Here is a 20,683-nt window from a genome sequence, read left to right as displayed (position 1 = left end):
TTATTACAATATTATTGACTATATTCTCTCTGCTATACTTTACATCCTCATGACTATGGCATTTATTTTTCATTGTCTGACTTATTTTATTCAGCATCATACCCTCTAGGTCCCTCAATGTTGTTGCAGATGGCAAGATTTTATTCATTTTTATGGCTGAGTAATATTCCATTTTATAAATGTACCATTTCTTCTTTATACATTCATCTATTGATGGACACTTAGGTTGCTTCCATATCTTGGCTATTGTAAATAATACAGTGAACACATGGATGCATGTGTCTTTTAGAATTAGTGTCCTGGGTTTCTTTATATAAATACCCAGAAGTGGAATTGCTGCGTCCTTCTTTATCTCTTATTAGAGCCTTTGTTATAAAGTCTATTTTGTCTGGTATAAGTATTTATACTCCAGTGGTTTTTTTTGTTGTTGTTTTTATTTTCATGAAATATCTTTTTCCATCTCTTTACTTTCAGTCTTTCTATCTGAAGTGAGTCTCTTCTGGGCAGTATATGTTAAGGGTCTTGCATTGTTATCTATTCAGCTACCCTATGTCTTTTTATTGGAGCATTTAATCCATTTGTGCTGTTGACAGATATGTATTTATTGTCATTTATTATTCACATTTTTTATTCCCCCTCCTCCTCCTCTTCTTCTTCTTCTTCTTCTTCTTCTTCTTCTTCTTCTTCTTCTTCTTCTTCTTCTTCAATAAGACACTTGAACATTTCTTGTAATAATGATTTGGTGGTGATAAACTCCTTTTCCTTTCTCTTGTCTGGGAAGCTCTTTATGTATTCTTCAATTCTAAATGATAGCTTGGTAGAATAATCTTGGTTGTAGGTCCTTGCTTTTCATCACTTTGAATATTTTGGCCAATCCCTTGTGACCTGCAGAGTTTCTATTGAGAAATCAGCTGACAGTATAATGGGAGCTCCTTTGTAGGTAACTAAATCCTTTTCTTGTGATACTTTTAACATTCTCTCTGTCTTTAACCACTGGTATTTTAATTATGCTGTGTCTTGTTGTGGGCCTCTCTTGGTTCATTTAGTTTGGGACTTTCTATGTTTCTTGGACTTGTGTGTCTTTTTTCTCCACCAGTATAGGGAAATTTTCAGTCAATATCTAATAGGTTCTCAATTCCTTACACTCTCTCTTCTCCTTGGTACCCTATGATGTGACTGTTGGTATGTGTGATGTTGTCTCAGAGGCTTCTTAAACTATCCTTATTTGTTTTTTATTCTTTTTTCTTTTTGCTGTTCTGATTAGGTGTTTTGAGCTAGCTTATCTTCCAAATTGCTCATTTGATCCTTCTAATATGCTGTTGATTCTCTCTAATGTATTTTTTATTTCAGTTATTGAATTCTTTATTTCTCCACAGACATATACAAAATTTTAAAAATTTTTGTTGTTTTAATAAATTTAAATAATCTTTATTGTGGTATAATTTATATAGAATAAACTGCATTTATTTCTAAGGTACAATTTAGCCTTGGCCAGTTTGGCTCAGTGGTTAGAGAGTAAGCCCACAGACCAAAGATTTTTGGGTTCAATTCGGACAAGGGCACGTACCTAGGCTGTGGTTTGGTCCCCAGCTCTGGTTGGGGTGGTGTGGGAGGCAACCGATCGATGTGTCTCTCACATTGATGTTTCTCTCTCTCTTTCTCTTTCTCTTTCTCTCCCTACCTCTTCCAACTCTGTCTGAAAATAGATGGAAAAATATCCTTGGGTGAGGATATAAAAATAAATAAATAAAAGGTACAATTTAATGAGATTTGATAAATATATATATAAATTATCATCAATAATAACTTTAGAAGAAGAAGGAAATATGAGGGAGGATAAGGGGAGGAGAAAACATAATTATTTTTCTCTTTTTAGTTTCTGGGTTTTTTATTTTGTTTAGTTTTTAAAACAAGTTCATCTTGCCTGTATGAATATTTCCTATCATGCCAGAAAGAGAACATGGCATAGACCATCTTGGGGTGGGATTTTCTTGGCAAGGTTTCTACACTTATGATTTTAGTTTGTCCATAGATGACCTGTTTATAATGAGTGATTCATGCTACCAAACATGTCTGTGTTTGGTATGTGAAGCAAGAAAAAACGAATAGGATTTGCTAAAGTATTATAGAAGAAGTTAGTATATTTAAGAAAAAAAATAAGAAGGCATAATGAAGATGGGCAAGCCAGAGTATTGCTAGGGGCCTTTCCATCTGTAATTCTTGTGAGTTTGTTTTTTCACTGATTTGCACTGACACATGGGCAGATCATCATTACACTGCACTCAGCTTCTTTGGTCCCATTTTATACATGGGAAACATATTGCTTTTAGTGGGGTATATAGCCAAGGAAATAGAAATAGTTCCAGATATAAATGATTTTAGCTAATAAAACACTTTAAAAAAATCTTTATGATGGGAAGAAAAAATGCTGTGATTTCCACTGTACTTTGTTCTTTCAAACCCATTTGAGTGGGAAAAAGAAAAAAGAAAGAAAGAACACACCCATCCACAAACTTTCTGATGTGGTAATGAGGTAACACTGGATAGATTTACTCCTATATCTTATGTCAGGGTGAATTACTTCTTAGTGAAATGAATTTCCAGTCTACAATAAATGACAATAGGGAAAGTAGTGTTTACTTAACAGAATTCAAGACTACATGTATTCTGTGGGAAGAATGATTCTTCTATGGATATTTAAATTCTTTCTATTGAATTGAATTTTTATCTGTGAGAAACCCAAGTTTGTAAAGTGTTATTATACTTGTTATAGGGTGAATTTTCTGGAATTATGTGTTAAGAATAATATATGAAAGACTTTCTATTCTTAGCTAGTGGCAAGATAATTGCCCTTATATTACTGGACTAGAAAACTACATTGGCATACCACATTTTGTAAATTGGATTATTTTAAAAGTACCAATACTTTTCTTTTCATTTTTTTCAAATGTATGTATATTTCTAGAATGGTTAGCAAAATTGGCTTACCTTTATATCAGTTTTGAGAGCTTTATTGGATGCACACATGTATACTCAAGGCCTGGAAAAGCATAGTTGCTGCTTCTGGTCAAGCAATTTGGTTTTAGATTTTCTATATGGATTTACCTTTCTATTTCATGTAAATTTGACAACCTTTATTTAAGATCACTATTGAAGTATTAAAAGAAAATATATATGTTCACACATATTTTTACAAAGAAAGTCAATCATTATTTTGGTTGTAAAATGTGGAAAATAGCGTAATATATTCAATACACAGAACTCTGGATTGAAGTCATGCTATTAAAAAGCTCCATTATATTTATTTCTTAATTTCTGTTAATATTGTGATTACGAGAATAAATTTTTGACACATTCAGTGTCAAGTGTGGCATATTTAAGTAGGGAAGTTCTGTGGAAGCATGGAGGAGAGAGACTAGTTCTGCTTTCTGGGTTCATTCAGATGGCAGTTGCTTGTGTAGACGTAGGATTCACTGCTGGCAGACAGAATAATGTGTGCAAGTTCATAAAGGAGTGCAAGAACTATGGTAGGGTATCAAAGTGCATATTCTTTGCAGATTCCTTGAGACACCCTTCATATACAATACAAAGATATGTGACAGATTAAAAGTGGTGTATCTAATATAAAACATAATGTGTGGCCCTGGCTAGTACGGCTCAGTGTTTAAATCAGCGGTCCTCGTACTACCGAAGGGTTGTGGGTTCAATTCCTGATCAAGGGCCCGTACCCCAGCGTACAGAAAGCAACGAGTCACTGTGTCTCTCTCTCTCTCTCTTCCCCTCCCTCCCTTCCTTCCATTCTCTCTAAAAGTCAATGGGAAAAATATCTTCTGGTGAGAATTAACAAAAATAAAATAAAAATATGATGTATGTATGTGTAAAGGTGGTAGTACTAGGGTTTTTAGAATTCAACATTTGGCTCCAACTGAATCCATTCTTATTTCATGTGCATCTCATATAAATTATCTGTATGCAACAGAAGGTCTCACCAGGGGTGATTTTGCCCACAGGGGATATTTGGCAATGTCTGGAGACATTTCGATTGTCACAACTGGGAGCTTGCTACTAGCTTCTAGTGAGTAGACCAGGGATGCTGCTAAACGTCCCAGAATGAAAAAATGGCCCATACCAAAAAAAACAAAACAAACTAGTCCAAAATATGAATAGTGAAGAACTTTCACAAAAGATGAAATGCAAATATCAATACTAGAGAAACTCTTCTCTAGAATTACTATTGGTCATGTTCTATAAAGAAGTCTAAGAAAAACAAAACTCTGAGCTTTCTGGTATTCATTCATCTATGTGAATTTTTTAGTATGAGTAGTTATATTATAAATTACAAAGCATGTGTACCTGTGAACCTATTATTCAGTTTAATATCTAGAACAGTCTCAGTTATATGACATTTCCCTATGTTCTTTTTCCCAATTCATCCTCGTAATTTTTTCAAGAGATAATTATTATTCTCTATTTTATGGTTCATTCTTTTGCTAAAAAATATCCTTAGATAATAGTTTATTTTTGCTTTTTTTGCACTTTATAAAAGCAGTTGCATAATCTGTGTGTTCTGTTATGTTTTTATGTTACTCAATATAGTTTTGAAGAACCTTAACATTGTTGGGAATAGTCATATTTTATTCATTTTCACTGCTGCATGTTACCACATGGTAAGTATATACTTAATTTATATAGCCATCCTTCTCTTGATAAACATTTGGGCTATTTTCATTATTTTGGTGGTTTAGAAACATGATATTATAAATATTGTTATATGTCTCCTGATGGATATATACAAGTTTCTTTAGAAAATATAGTTAGAAGTAAAATTTCTGGATTATAGAGTATGTGAATGCTTAGGTAATGTCACACTTTTAGAAAGATTATACCAATTTGTATTCCTACCACATGAATGTACGGGTGTTTCTTTTTAATTCACATATGCATAAACACTTAGTATTATTTGGTTTCTTAATTTTTTCCAACCTGATGGGTCTAAAATAATATCTCATTATGTTATTATTTTATTAGTAATGAGATTGTAAACTTTTCATATGTGTATTGACATTTATAATTCATCTTTTGTGAAAGACTAGGCTTATTTCATGCCTATTTTTCTATTGGGAAATTTAGATTTATCTTGTGATTTGAAGGTATTTGTATATATGTACTAGTTCTGTGCAATGTTAAGGATTAATGATCTCAAAAAATGGTTGGAGTTTCTACTAGTCAATTCATCAGAGCAACCATATATAAAAAAAAATTAATCCATTGAAGGTTGGATAGTAGAATGTTAAGAAAAGGAATTCCATTTTAAGACATATTATTTTTTTAAACATTTTCTCATTAATCTGTCACAATGTAATAATAAAAATTGAGATACTGAAACTGGTGGCTATACTATAATATGAAACACATGCGAAAAATCCCTTAAGAAGTCACGTGTTTCCTTGATAAGTGAATGGAATGTCAGATAGTAACTTCTTGTTCACACTTAGAATGTATTACTATTTTTAACTTTTGAAAACAGTACGTCACAACTTTTTTAAAAAAATCAACCAAAAGTGGAGGAGAAAGAGCAACAACTGTATTTCCCCCTGTTTGGAAAGGATAAATATAAAATGCTGAAATGATTCAAAAGTGTTGCCTGATTCTGTATGTATATGCATTTCACTCAAATTATTGCGTACCACACATATGTACAGGAATTCAGAAGTTACCCTATGGGGATTGAATAGGATAACCATTTTAAGATAATAACAATTTGATCAGCTCTTTAGTGCAGGGATTTCAGATCAACACAAAGTATCATCTGTCATAGGCAGTTGTGAATGTAGGTGTTACCACTTTGATTGATAGGTAACCTATATGTTCAATAACTACCTGTGTTTAATATTGAAGGGGGATTAGATCAATGGAGCCAGTTGATTTTCTTGGCTCTGGCTATTTCTTTGACATGTTTTCTGTGGATTCACTTGTGTAACCTCAAGCAGTGTACATAAAACTGTGGTCTTTATTTTGCAAAAATTAGGACAAGTAAATTTACTGCAGACTAGGGGAGGGTGTTCTGACATGCCAATGTTAATAGTGTAGATGACTGAGCTTGTTTGCATTAAACTAGAAAAACTCCTTGATTTTTATAATGAAAACTGCTAAATATGATTATTTACTAGTCATCACTAGGTGAAATTGGTAAGGTAAGGAATGGAGAGAAGAAAAAGGATGAAGAAAATTGAATTTGACCTCACAAAGATCACATTCTAGAAAAATGACAGAACATTCATGTTGCTGACGTTGATGAGGAAACTTAGAAGTTGTAAAGCATTTGTCTGAGATGAAGGAAAGATAGGAAGATGAATAAACTCATTTTAAATATTGTTTTGTCTTTAATGGGCATATTGGTAGAAATATTTTATGGATATCAGGTTAAATAACGATGAGTTATTAGATGTACATACAGAGACAATAGTGATTCAATGAAAATTGATGAAATAGTTGAATAAGAGCAGAACTGCCATTGAGGTTTTTTTTTTTTTTCAGATAGAGAGAGGGAGGGGAAGAAAGGGAGAGGGAGAGAGAGAGAGAGAGAGAGAGAGAGAGAGAGATTGATGTGTGAGAGACACACCACCTGGCTGCCTCCCGCATGACCCGACCAGAGCCAGGGACAAACTGCAACCATAGTATGTGCCCTTGTCCAGACTCAAACCCATGACACTTTGGTCTGTGGGCCGACGCTCTAACTGCTGAGCCAAACTGGCCAGGGCTTCCATTAATTTTTAATAATAGAAATGGAATAAAAAAATCAGATAAAATGTTTTAAATAGATCATTAAAGAAGCCATGTTAGACTGTTTCAAGGAAAATGAACAGTGACAAATGTCAAAAATAGGAAAAGAGTAATTGGATTTGATTATCAAACTAATAAATGGTGTAATCAGGATACAAATCAGGTCCATCTGATGAGCTATTTCATTTATACTTAACTATATCCTTTAGAGTAGGTAATCATAGTACTTGAATATTTAGAGATAAAGAGAACAGTACACTTTCTTGAGGGATTAAATGAGAAACACGGTAAAATATTTTGTAAATTAAAGATATTTACAAGGATACATTGGTACAGGATATTGACAAAAATGTTTCTATATGACTAGAAAATTTAATCTTTATAATGCGGTAGACTATAAATTTTAATATAAAATTTTTCTATTATTTGGTGGGAAAAAACAGTTTATAATGGGATATTAATTTCTATGTTGTCTTATTTTCATACTTCCAAATTCCCAGAAAGTAGCCAGGCTTTTAGTATTCTTTGTCTTAGGGGTAGATATAGGCTGAAAGAAGTTACCAGACAAAGATAAACCCTTTTCCTGGCTTTTGTTTTCCAAAATCTAAAATGTGAGGCTTTATGCTTTGAGGAGGAGCAGGAGGAGTCAAATTTGTGGATGAGAAGGTTTCTTAGCTCAGAAGGGTTCAGGGAGCGAGGGCATTGTGGGAGAAGGGGGGTCTCTTACTTTCCTTATTTCCCCCACTCCAGGGATCAGACTCAGGGAAATGCTGCGGGGTCTCCTCAGGGAGAATGTGCTCAGTGCTCTCGGCACTAGGATCCCCAGCCTCAGTGAAAACCTTGATGCAAAGTTTGGGAAACACCAGAGGGATGATCACCTGCTAAGGGACTCTGCAGCCTGGGACCTCAGTCCTTTTATTTATTTATTTTTGTTTGTTTGTTTGTTTGTTTTTATCTTCACCCGAGGACATTTTTTCATTTTTTGTTCAGATAGAGTGGGAGGGAGAGAGAGGAACAGAGAGAGAGAGAGAAACATCGATGTGAAAGGAACACATCGAGTGGCTGCCACCCGCACAACCGACCAGGGCCGGGGACAAACTGCAACCGAGGTACGCGCCCTTAGCGGGAACCGAACCCGGGTCTCTCTGGACCGCAGGCCGACGCTCTAACCGCTGAACCAAACCGGCCAGGGCGGACCTCAGTCCTTTTAAAGGTGATGAGTGTGGATCAAAGAGCAGAGAATCTGCTCACCAAATATTCCACTTGGGCAGGAAAGACCTGAGGGTCTTCTCAAGGCTCTATAGAAAAGAAGTCTCAGCCATGCATTAAATTGAAACTCCTTCCTGCGTAGTGGAGTCTCAGAGTCATGTCATGTATAGTTTTATTTAGATAAATGAGATGTTTTTGTACCTAACTAGAGTACTGAAATACTCGTCAATACTCATAAATTCTGTGGAAGGAACAAATCACACACCTGTATATGTTGACTTGCTTCTAGCAAGCAGTGAAAAACTTGAAGTAGGGAATCTAAGAGGGAACCAAACTTAAATGAAATATTTGTAATTACCTGCACCATTACAGCATTGATGTGGGTGAGAGAAGTGATCAAATTCTTCCGAGTTCTCTGTTTCTCTAAAACTCTTAAACATAGCCATAAAAATGGAGAAGGGAAAGGCTTGGGAACAGATAGTACATTGAGAGAGGACTGGATAGAGATTAATCCCAGAACGAAGACAGGAAATAAAGAGACTAAAACTCCAGTTCAGGAGCCCACTTTGGACTCACCGGAGCCAGTGTGGAAGAAGGTATCCCACCGAGGGTAGCGAAGTTCACCCCTCTGGACCTGGCAGCCTCATTGAGCCTGGGAAATGCTACCAATTCCTCATTCTCGTGTATTTTATTTTCTGTTGAAAGATTGATGTGCCCCCTCTCACATCAGAGTGGGCACATTTTTTCATGTCTGCCTCAGTAAGCCTACTGGAGTCTGGCGGCTTGTCTCACCTGGCGGCCAAAAGGCAGGATGTACCCCTCTGGAACTCTGTGGGTGGAAGAGAATTTGCCTTGGCCTGTGTTTGCATTAAACAAACCTACTAACCACCACCTCCAGCAACAACCAAGTTTTGGCAAGCAGCCGATTTTTTAAGGTTAAACATAAATCTTTAAATATGATTTGATAAGAATATAATAATACCATACATTCTTTGTTTGTGAGGGTGTTTATAGCAAAACGTGTCCGACCACAGCGGACCAGTCAAAGCAAACGACCACTGCTTACTTTTCTTATTCGCCGTGGAAATGGCAGAATGAGTGATTGCCTTGTGAAGAGAAAGCACACCTATACTGGAGTTGATGATATTTTTACATGAAGTCTAAACTTTCTCCTAAAATTTAGCAATAATTTTGCAAACTGGAGAAAAATTGAGGAAGGTTATAGACCAATGATTCTGCTGCTGTCATCTTTATGAACTGGTCTCAGAATGTTAGCTCTTATGTGGTGTTTATGGGTAGATAATGTGCAGTTTCATAGACTGTGATTTCTGACTTTGCCTAATGTTAATAATAATAGCCTAGAATATGACTTGTTAAAATTGACAAATAAAATCGCTTCTCGGCCTTTTGGCTAAGATCACATGTAGTATCTGTTCTTATCAGTTTAAAATTGACAAAAAATAAACTTTATAAAATTATTAAAAAAAGAAAATAATAAAATTTAAAATACTATGAATTTATTTTTATTAAGGTTTTATTATTGTACATGATTTATTATAAATAAAATTATAATATTTATTAGAATACCCTTAGACTTAATAAGAAGAAAATTTGGCTACAGTTAACATTTGGTAGTTTTTCAAAACTCTTACTGTATCCTCATAGGCAGATGATTGAAATTTTAAGAAGAAAAACTTTCTGGTTCATTCTCAGCCTTGCTCTGAGTTGCTTATAGTTTTCAAATGCTGACATTCTTGTCTCATAATCAGAGAGTAGGCTTGCTTAATTTCATTTTCAATTTATTTTGTCATATACTTTTATTTAAACAACTGCAAGTAAGATAAACATCTCCATCAATAGAATTTTGACCTCAGATTTGGTAACATTTACTTTAACTAGTTTGCTTTGCATTTTTAACACAAATCTTTATCCTAAGGAGCTAGATACTCACATACTCGACTGAGCGTTGTGTTATTTGTCACCTATTTATTCCTCATTGGAGTGTGAGACCTGGTAGGATAATGAACAGAAATCTCTTCCTGTCCTCAGCAAGCAGCATTGAAAAGTTTGAGAGACACCAATTAAAAGTGATTTCAAAGTATATCACTAGATATAAATACACATCTAATCTTGACCCTAAAGTGAAATCTAAAGGAGCTAATGGAGGAGAGAAAAAGGATATAACACTTGTGAACAAAACTAACATAGGAAATGTTGGTCTTTCTAGTCTTGGTTCCCTCGCCTGTTCTCACTCCCCTGCGGCCAAGGAACTGGACCCCGCCCCTTTCGAAGGCATCCCTTCTTCCCTTACCCCAGCCTGCGTGTCCTGCACTTACTACATTCTCCTTCCTCCCCTTTCCCACGTGTACAGCAAAATATATTTAACTTATTCCATTAAGTACACAGTATTCAACTAGCTAAGTCATCAAATTGTCCAGTAAGCCTACACTTTTCCAGGTTACAGATCTCTCTAAAACTTGATGTTAATTCTGTCAGCTAAAAATGGAGCTCTTTTCTTAAATGAAAAAATAAAACATTATAAAATATAAGCATGCAGTTCTGCCTTATTCAATATCCAATGCTAATGCATAATAACACTGGTCATCTTAGAAATATAAATATAGAGAGATTTTTATCTTCATTACACTACTGGAAAGAGGCTTTGCCATATGGCTTTCTTTCAGCCTATGCACAGAACATGAAGAGACCCTGGAACCTGTGTTAGAAGTTCTACCTGCACAGCACTTGCCTCAATTTGATTCTTACTGGTCCATGTATTTGTTTTCTCCACTATGGTCCATCTTTCTGCTTTTTATTTCTTATTTCTTTTTTCTTGAATTGTTTTGATCCTTAACAGTTGAAAAACGAAATTTTTTCCAAAGAAGAGTATCATATTGAATATAAAACTACAAATTTATTTTTATTTATTTATTTATTTATTTATTTATTTATTTATTTATTTTTTATCCTCACCTGAGGACATTTTTCCATTTTTTTGTTCAGGTAGAGTGGGAGGGAGAGAGAGGAACAGAGAGAGAGAGAAACATCGACGTGAAAGGAACACATCAAGTGGCTGCCACCCGCACAACCGACCAGGACCGGGGACAAACTGCAACCGAGGTACGCGCCCTTAGCGGGAACCGAACCCGGGTCTCTCCGGACCGCAGGCCGACGCTCTAACCGCTGAGCCAAACCGGCCAGGGCTAAAACTACAAGTTTAATAGATGCCAAAAAAGCTTTCAAGGAAAATCACTTGGGGATTGGTAGTAGACATTTGTCATTACGAGGTTACAATAAAGATCACTGCAGCCTGGGAGGACTGACCTGAAATGGATAAGACTGGAACCTGGTCAAGCCATGACCCTAGGAGTTTATCTTGACTTCAGAGGTTTTAAAGATAAAAGAAAAAAACGTTCGCCATCTTAGCAAATGAATACAGTCCCAAATGCAGAATGCCCCTTAGAGCTTACTCAGTTATGACTCCCATTTCTGAACATTTCCGGCTCCAAATGGGGAATGCAATGATTGTGAAAGCACATCTTCAAATATTCATTTCATGAGCAACAGGTAATAACTAAGTTGCCAGATTTAGCAAGGTCAGTAGATTCTGAGTTTCCCATTAATGTATTTATGATGTTAGTTTAAATTTTTAAACTGGTAGCATTATTACATAGCACAGAAACCTTAAGTTTGAGAATGCTTTTATTTAGTAGCCTAATTTTTCCTGTGAATTAGAAAAGAAAATGAAACTTGAGATTTTATTAAAAAACATCTTTTTGTCCAACTCAAGGCAACTATTAAATCATGGTTTTAAAAACACATAACTGGTCCAAGGGGCTACAAAGGAGTGGGTGAGATATAAATGTATGAAACACAGCACAAGAACCCTGCTGGCTTAGTTTGGAAAACCACCTTCAAGACTGACTCAGAAATATTTGTCCTGGAATAACAACTCTGCCTGTGAATAGGCAGTATGTTCTTGGAAAACTACTTACACCCAAGAATAAAAGGAAGAAAATAATTAGGAACTACCATATTTTCTGTGACGATTAAACAAGTTAACACATGTAAAGTACTTAGGACAAAGTACACATGTAGGCACTTGGCATTTGTTATGCTAACTAAGATTTTGGGACATACCCCAGCAGAAAGCTTTCTCTCTCATCAGGGAAGCTTTATATGTTCTCCAAGTGGAACTCTGTTGTCTCTTACAAATCATTCCAGTAAATAGTCACCAACACAGTGGCTAGAAATTGTTGTTATTTATATGTGTAGCTGCTTGAATAAATAACACTACTTCTAAGCAATATCATTCTTTCATATGATATATTGATTTTTTTCAAGCAGTACAATCTCAGTGATCTGTGATTAGGATTTTGAATAAATGGTGATGTAAGGAAGGAAACAGTATAAAGAATTTATAGAATCCACTCAAACATATTTTTACCAGACTGCCATTAAAGGCACATCAGGCATTACTATCCTTTGTTAGACAATTATACAGATGCCTATATATAATATTTCTTATGAAATCTTAGGAAATAATTTAATAGGGAATTTATAAAAAATTTTTGTTAATATTTTTTATTATTATTTATTTTATTTTATTTTTGTTAAAGATGTTTCTCCTTTTTTACCCCATTGACACCCTCCTCCTCATCCACCCCACCCCATCCCTGGCTTTGTTGTCCATGTCCATTGGTTATGTGTACATGCATATAAGTTATGTGGTTTATCTCTTCCCTCCCCCATCACCCCTCTTTTGAGGGAAGTCAGTCTGTACCCTACTTCCACGTCTCTGGGTCTACCTTATTTCTCAGACGGTTATGTTCATTATATTCCACAAATAAGTGAGATCATGTGGTATTTGTTTTTTTCTGCTTGGCTTGTTTCAATTACGATAATACTTTCCAGGTCCCTCCATGTCGACTCAAAGGATAAGAGATCTTTCTTCCTTAGAGCTGCATAGTACTCCATTGTGTATATGCACCACTACTTTTTTATCCATTTATCTACTGATGGACACTTGGGCTGTTTCCAGATCTTAGCTATTGTAAATAGTGCTGCTACAAACATGGGAGTTCATATATTCTTTCTGATTGGTGTTTCAGGCTTCTTAGGGTATATTCCTAGAAGTGGGATCACTGGGTCAAATGGAAGTTCAATTTTTAATTTTTTGAGGTAACACCATATTGTTTTCCATAGTGGCTGCATCAGTCTGCATTCCCATCAGCAGTGTATTAGAGTCCCCTTTTCTCCACACCCTCGCCAACACTTGTTTGATGATTTGTAGATGGCGGCCATTCTGACAGGTGTGAGATGATACCTCATTGTTTTAATTTGCATCTCTCTGATGATTAGTGATGTTGAGCATTTCTTCATATGTCTCTTAGCCATATTTATATCCTGTTTGGAGAGGTGTCTATTCAGCTCCTCTACCCATTTTTTAATTGGGTTCTTTGTCTTCCTTTTGTTGAGTTGTATGAGTACTCTATATATTTTGGAAACTAACCCCTTATCTGATGTATCATTAGAAATGATGCTCTCCCATAGAGTGGGTTGCCTTTCCATTTTGATGGTTGTTTCTTTGGCTGTGCGAGCTTTTTAGTTTGATGTAGTCCCATATGTTTATTTTTTCCTTTGTTTCTGTTGCCTTAGGTGATGTATCAAGTGAAAATTCTGCTGTGTATGATGTCTGAAATGTTATTGCCTACATTTTCTTCTAGGATTTTTATGGATTCATGGGTCACATTTAAGTCTTTTATCCATTTTGAGTTTATTTTTGTGTATGGTGTAACTTGATAATCTAGTTTCATTTTTTTCACATGTAGCTGTCCAATTTTCCCAACACCATTTATTAAAGAGGCTGTCTTTACTCCACTGTATGCTCTTGCCACCTTTGTCAAATATTAATTGTGCATAATGTCTTGGGTCCATTTCTGAGTTCTCTGTTTTGTTCCACTGGTCTATATGCCTGTTCTTGTGCCAGTACCAGGCTGCTTTGATTACAGTGGCTTTGTAGTATAACCTGAAATCTGGTATTGTGATCCCACCTACTTTGTCCTTTTTCAAGACTGCTTTGGCTATTCGGGGTCTTTTTTGGTTCCATATGAACTTTTGAAGTATTTATTCTAGTTCTGTGAAGTATGGCGTTGGTATTTTGATGGGGATTGCATTGAATCTATAGATTGCTTTGGGTAGTATGGACATTTTAATGATGTTAATTCTTCCAATCCATGAATAAGGTATGTACTTCTACTTTTTTTATATCTTCCTCTATTTCTCTTTTCAATGTTGTGTAGTTTTCTGTAAATAGGTCTTTATTTCTTTGGTTAAGTTTATTCCTAGGTATCTTAATTTATTTTTGCTGCGATGGTAAATGGGATTGTTTTTTCAGTTTCTCTTTCTGTGAGTTCATCATTGGTGTATAAAAATGCCATTGATTTTTTGTTGTTGTTGTTCAGGTAGAGTGGGAGGGAGAGAGAGAGAGAGAAACATCGATGTGAAAGGAACACATCGAGTGGCTGCCACCCGCACGACTGACCAGAGCCGGGGACAAACTGCAACTGAGGTACGCGCCCTTAGCGGGAACTGAACCCGGGTCTCTCAGGACCGCAGGTCGACGCTTTAACCGCTGAGCCAAACCGGCCAGGGCTAAACTTTTTTTTTTTTTTTTTTTATCCTCACCTGAGGACATTTTTCCATTTTTTGTTCAGATAGAGCCGGAGGGAGAGAGAGGAAGAGAGAGAAAGAGAAACATTGATGTGAAGGGATACATCGAGTGGCTGCCACCCGCACGACCAACCAGGGCCGGGGACAAACTGCAACCAAAGCACGTGCCCTTAGGGGGAACCGAACCCAGGTCTCTCTGTACCGCAGGCCGACACTCAAACCGCTGAGCCAAACTGGCCAGGGCGCCATTGATTTCTTGACGTTATTTTTGTATCCTGTTACTTTGCCAAATTCATTTATTAAGTCTAGTAGATTTTTTTTTTTTTTTTATCCTCACCCAAGGATATTCTTCCATTTTTTGTACAGATAGAGTGGGAGGGAGAGAGAGAGAGAAACATTGACGTGAAGGGACACATCGAGTGGCTGCCACCCGCACGACCAACCAGGGCCGGGGACAAACTCCAACCAAAGCACGTGCCCTTTGTGGGAACCGAACCCGGGTCTCTCCGGACCGCAGGCCGACGCTCCAACCGCTGAGCCAAACTGGCCAGGGCAAGTCTAGTAGATTTTTGATGGAGTCTTTAGGATTTTCTATGTATAGTATCATGTCACCTGCGAATAATGACAGTTTCACTTCCTCCTTTCCAATTTGGATCCCATTTATTTTTTCTTCATGTCTGATGGCTGTGGCTAAGACTTCCAGTGCTATGTTAAATAAGAGCGGCAAAAGTAGGCATTCCTGTCTTGTTCCTGTTCTTAAGGGAAATGCTTTTAGTTTCTGCCCATTGAGCATGATGTTGGCTGTAGGTCTTTCATATATGGCCTTTATTATATTGAGATATGATCCCTCTATTTCTACATTGCTGAACATTTTTATCAGAAATGGATGCTGGATTTTGTCAAATGCTTTTTCAGCATCTATTGATATGATCACGCAGTTTTTATTCTTCATTTTATTTATGTGGTGTATCACATTTATTGATTTGTGAATATTCTATCAGCCTTGCATTCCTGGGATGAATCCCACTTGGTCATGGTGAACAATTTTTTTAATGTATTGATAGACTTGATTTGCTAATATTTACTTCAGGATTTTGGTGTCTATGTTCATCAGGGATATTGGCCTGCAGTTTTTTGTGTTTTGTTTTTTTTCTTTTTAGTGTCTTTTTCTGGTTTTGGAACTAGAATTATGCTGCTCTCATAAAACAAGTTTGGAAGTCTTTCTTCTTCTTGAAATAGTTGGAGGAGAATGGGTGTTTGTTTTTCTTTGAATGTTCAATAAAACTTCCCCGTGAAGCCATCTGGGCCTGGGCTTTTGTTTGCTGGGAGAGTCTTAATTACCTCTTCAGTTTCCTTAGTTGTTATTGGTCTGTTCACATTTTCTATCTCTTCCCGGTCCAGTTTTGGGAGACTGTGTGTTTCTAGAAATTTGTCCATTTTGCTTAGATTGTCAAATTTGTTACCATATAATTGTTCATAGTAGTTGTTAACAATCTTTTGCATTTCTGTGGTGTCAGTTTTTACTTCTCCTCTTTCATTTCTGATTTTGTGTATTTGGGTTCTCTCTCTTTGTTTTTTGGTGAGTCAAGCTAAGGGTCCATCAATCTTGTTCATTTTGTTGAAAAACAAGCTCTTTGTTTCATTGATCCTTTGAATTGTTTTTGGTTTCTATGTCATTTATTTCTGCTCTGATCTTTACTATTTCTTTCCTTCCACTTACTCTGGGATTTTCTTTTTGTTTCCTTTCTAGTTCTTTAAGTTGTGAGATTAGATAGTCTATTAGAAATTTTTCTTGTTTCTTGAAGTAGGCCTGTAGTGCTATGAACTTTCCTCTCAGAACTGCTTTTGCTGCATCCCACAGATTTTGTGTTGTTGTGTGTTCATTTTCATTGATTTCCAGGAAGTTTTTACTTTCTTCCTTGATCTCCTCATTAACTTATTCATTGTTTTATAACATGCTATTTAGCTTCCATGTGTTCAAATGTCTTTGCATGTTCTTGTTGCAATTGGTTTCTAATTTCATCCCATTGTGATCTGAGAAAAAGCTTGATATGATTTCAATCTTCTTGAACTTTTAGAGATTTAGTTTGTGTCCTAACATGTGGTCTATCTTAGAGAATGTCCCATGTGCACTTGAGCAGAATGTGAATTCTCTAGTTTTGGGATGTAATTCTCCATAGATCTCCATTAAATCCATTTGATCTAGTGCTTCATTTAGAGTCTGTTTCCTTGCTAATTTTTTGTCTAGAGGTTCTATCCATGATGTCAGTGGGATGTTGAAGTCCCTTGCTATGATTGTATTGCTGTCGATTTCTCGTTTGAAGTCCTCCAAAAGATTTTTAATATATTTTGGTGCTCCTATATTGGGTGCATATATGTTTATCAAGGTTATATCTTCCTGTTGGATAGATCCTTTCAATATGATGTAGTGGTCTTCTTCATTTCTAGTTATGGTCTTCATTTTGAAATCAATTTTATTGCTACCCAGCTTTTTTTTGCTTTACGTTTTCTTGGAAGATTTTTTTCCATCCCTTCACTTTCAACCTAGGTGAGTCTTGTTGTGAGGTGGGTCTCTTGTAAACAACATATAGATGAGTCATGCTTTCTTATCCAATCAGCTACTCTGTGTCTTTTGATGGGAACATTCAATCCATTTACATTTAAGGTGATTATTGATATGTACTTATTATTTCCATTTTTGTTTAGTGTGGTTCTATTTTTCTTCCTATTTCTTCTACTAAATACAGCAGTCCCTTTAACATTTCTTGTAGTGCTGGTTTGGTGCTAATGTATTTCCTTAGCCTTTTTTTTGTCTGGATAGATCTATATTTGACCTTCTATTTTGAATGATAGCCTTGCTGGGTAGAGTAGTCTTGGATTCAGATCCTTGTTTTTCATGACCTTGATTACCTCATGCCATTCCCTTTTGGCCTGTAGTGTTTCTGTAGAGAAGTCAGCTGAGAGCCTTAGGGGGTTTCCTTTGTAGGTAACCTGTTGCTTATCTCTTGCTGCTTTTAGGATTCTCTCTTTGTCTTTAATTTTTGACATTTTAATTACTATGTGTCTTGGTGTGGGCCTGTTTGGGTTCTTTTTACGTGGGGTTCTCTGTACTTCTTGAACTTGCATGCTTTCTTCCTTCAACAAATTAGGGAAGTTTTCTGTCACTATTTCTTCAAATATATTCTCTAACCCTTGCTCATTTTCTTCTTCTTTGGGGTCTCCTATGATGTAAATATTATTACATTTCCAGTTGCCCCACAGTTCTCTTAAGCTGTCTTCTTGTTTTTTAATTGTTTTTTTCCTTTTGGTTTTCTGATTGGTTGATTTTTTTCTACCCTGTCTTCTAATTTACTGATCCGGTCCTCAGCTTCCTCTACTCTGCTGTTTAGACCTTCCAATGTGTTATTTATTTTTGATATGTCATTCTTCATTTCTTCTTGGTGGTTTTTAATTTCTAATTGGTTGATTTTCAACATTTCTATATCCTCACTCATGCTATTGAGCTTCCTCAAGGTCATGGCTCTGAATTCTAGCTCTGTTAACTTGCTTAACTGCACCTCATTTAAATCATCTTTGGTAGAGGTCTCTTGTTCTTTCATTTGGCATTTGTTTTTTTGTTTCACCATTTTGGCTATCACAGTGGGCTTTGGAGCCTGCCAAATTTTCCCTGTGGGTGTTGGTGTTCTGCTGTTTGTGGCTCCCTGTCCTGGGTTTGGAGGAGCTAGGGAAGACCCACGTTAAACACCACTGTTAGAGTTGCTATCCCAGGAATGGTTCAGTTATCCTCTAGCTTTTTTTCTGGAGGCCATTAGTAGCGGTTACTTGAAGAGCATTGGGTTCTCTGTTGCATGAAAAACTCCCTGAGGTGCTCAGCATAAGAGGATTTCCTGAAGGGACAGATGCTGGTTGTTAATAAGCCTCGATTTGCATTTCAGTAGCCCACAGGGTGGGGTTGAATCTCTGAGGGAGGGGCCACTGCCTCTCCCCAGAGCCTTGGGAAGGATTAAGATGGCTACTGTCCTGCATGGCTGCAACTCAGCAAAAACTCTGAGCACCCTCCAAATCCCAAGTGTCCCCACACAGTTCCAGTCCAGTCCACCTTCCCTCTGCTGAAGCCAAGTTTAGTGGCTGTGGCTATTTTAGCATCTGTCCTGGCTCTGAGCTGTGGAGTCATTTGAGACTTTAACCCTCAGGGCGTGCTGCTCACAGCTAACACCGCTGCTGTCCATGGGCTCCTAGCCCCTCTCTCACGCATCCACAATCCTACCAGGATCTAGTCAGTCTCCCTGGTTATATGATCCTTGCAAGCTGCTTTTTTATTGCTTTTTCCTGACGATTTGTCTTTATTTTAGTTGTAATTCTAGTTTGGTCCTGGGAGACGGTCTGTGTAGCTTCCATTCATTCTGCTACCATTTTGGAATCCATTAATATTTTTATTCTAAAATCAACCTACTCTAAGAAAGAGAAAAGAGAAAGCAATTATTTAAAGAGGGAAGTGAGGGGTGGGTGGGAAGAGATAAATTAAAGAACTTACATGCATATATAGCATAACCAGTGGACACAGACAACAGTGCAGTGAAGGCGGGAGAGGGAGCAGGAGCAGGGAAGAGGGGATCGATGCGGGAAAGAGGGGACATCTATAATACTTTCAAATAAAAATAAATTAAAAAAATAAATAGTATTTTTAGGAGGGAAGGATAAATGACAAATATAATAATTAAATAATTATTCACCTAATTGAAGTTTAAAGGTTAAGGTACCTTAATCAAGAAGATGGAAACCAGAGTGTTATAAACATCACTCTCATATGGAGGTTTCAGCTTACGTTTCTTCATTTCCCTGTAGCTTAGCAAAATGGAAAGTATGTTTGCAATTCTAAAGTCAGTGTTGTTTAGTATATCATTTTATAGGCTTGCAGGACAAGTCCAAGGAAATAAGTTATGTATCTGCTGGGAAACAAGCCATATTAAACCAATCTCCTCCCATCCCATCCTCATCTTCTGCCAGAAGGAATGCATGTTACTGTATTAGTTACAATAGAACTGTCTTAGCTTGTTGATACCCACAAGCCTTCTTGCATATATGTATCACTTTAAATCTCTACTGCCATTACATCACAGACTTTCCAGTACAAAGGAGCTTATTAACAGGATGATATGAGTTGGAACTTTACCATATTGAGTAACCAAAAACACAAACTTGAGTTTATATGAGTCTAGACACATACGCATGCCCCCTGGAATCACAGAAGAGGTATTTTAGCTTTGTAACCCTTAACAGATTTGGCTTTTTATCTTGCCTAAGAAACAAAGAGGAATCTATTTAGTTTTATGTTTTTGCTGTTGGAAGCATATTTGGTATTTCAGAGTTTCTGTGGAAATTAACTGCTATATCTAAGACTGAGGTTGGTGAGTTTTTTTGTTTGTTTTTAGGTGGAAGTTGGCTAACTTGTCCAAATCACTTTACATCAATTTGTCTCAGTTTACCCAGACTGAAAGTCAGTCCCTCCATGTGTTTTAACAGTATGAAACTATGCATAATAATAACCACCATTATTGAACACAGACTATGCATTTATGGGATATATACATTGTCTCTAACACCAGTCCTACACATAGGTATAACTGGGGGAAACTGAGGCCAATATTAACATAAGAAGTGACATACCCAAAGTCTCAAGACTAGCTAGCTTTTTTAATAGTCTTTACATATATAAAACATCTCTCTTTTTTGGACTTAAAGTTTTAAAAATCCCACTGCTCAAAATTCTCCATAAATTTGATTATAATATTAACTTACAATTTAATAAATTCGTAAAGTGTTTTTGAGTATCTACTGTATACCAGTTATAGTGGCTTAGAGGCAGAAAAGCACATGAAATCAAATAAATTACTACCTAAATCCTGCCCTTCAGGAGTTAGGAGTGTAGTGAGAGAGACAGGCATTTAAGTTGATTATAAGATCCAGTAACTATAATGAACAGGTAGGGACACAATCTGTAACAGGAACAATTCTGTGT

General features: G+C 36.4%; 1 protein-coding gene and 1 pseudogene across 1 annotated transcript in view; both read left to right on the top strand.

The window, feature by feature from the left end:
- The window catches only part of SEMA3E (semaphorin 3E), a 253,085-nt gene that overhangs the window by 71,129 nt on the left and 161,273 nt on the right, over window positions 1-20,683 (top strand). The gene's annotated exons all lie outside the window — the stretch shown is intronic.
- Window positions 9,384-9,483, top strand: LOC118620632 (annotated as a pseudogene).

The sequence above is a fragment of the Molossus molossus genome, unplaced genomic scaffold (genome assembly GCF_014108415.1).
Source record: "Molossus molossus isolate mMolMol1 unplaced genomic scaffold, mMolMol1.p scaffold_m16_p_7, whole genome shotgun sequence".
Taxonomy (NCBI): Eukaryota; Metazoa; Chordata; class Mammalia; order Chiroptera; family Molossidae; genus Molossus; species Molossus molossus.
The sequence above is the reverse complement of the archived record's forward strand: the minus strand, read 5'-3'. Positions and strand labels throughout refer to the sequence as shown.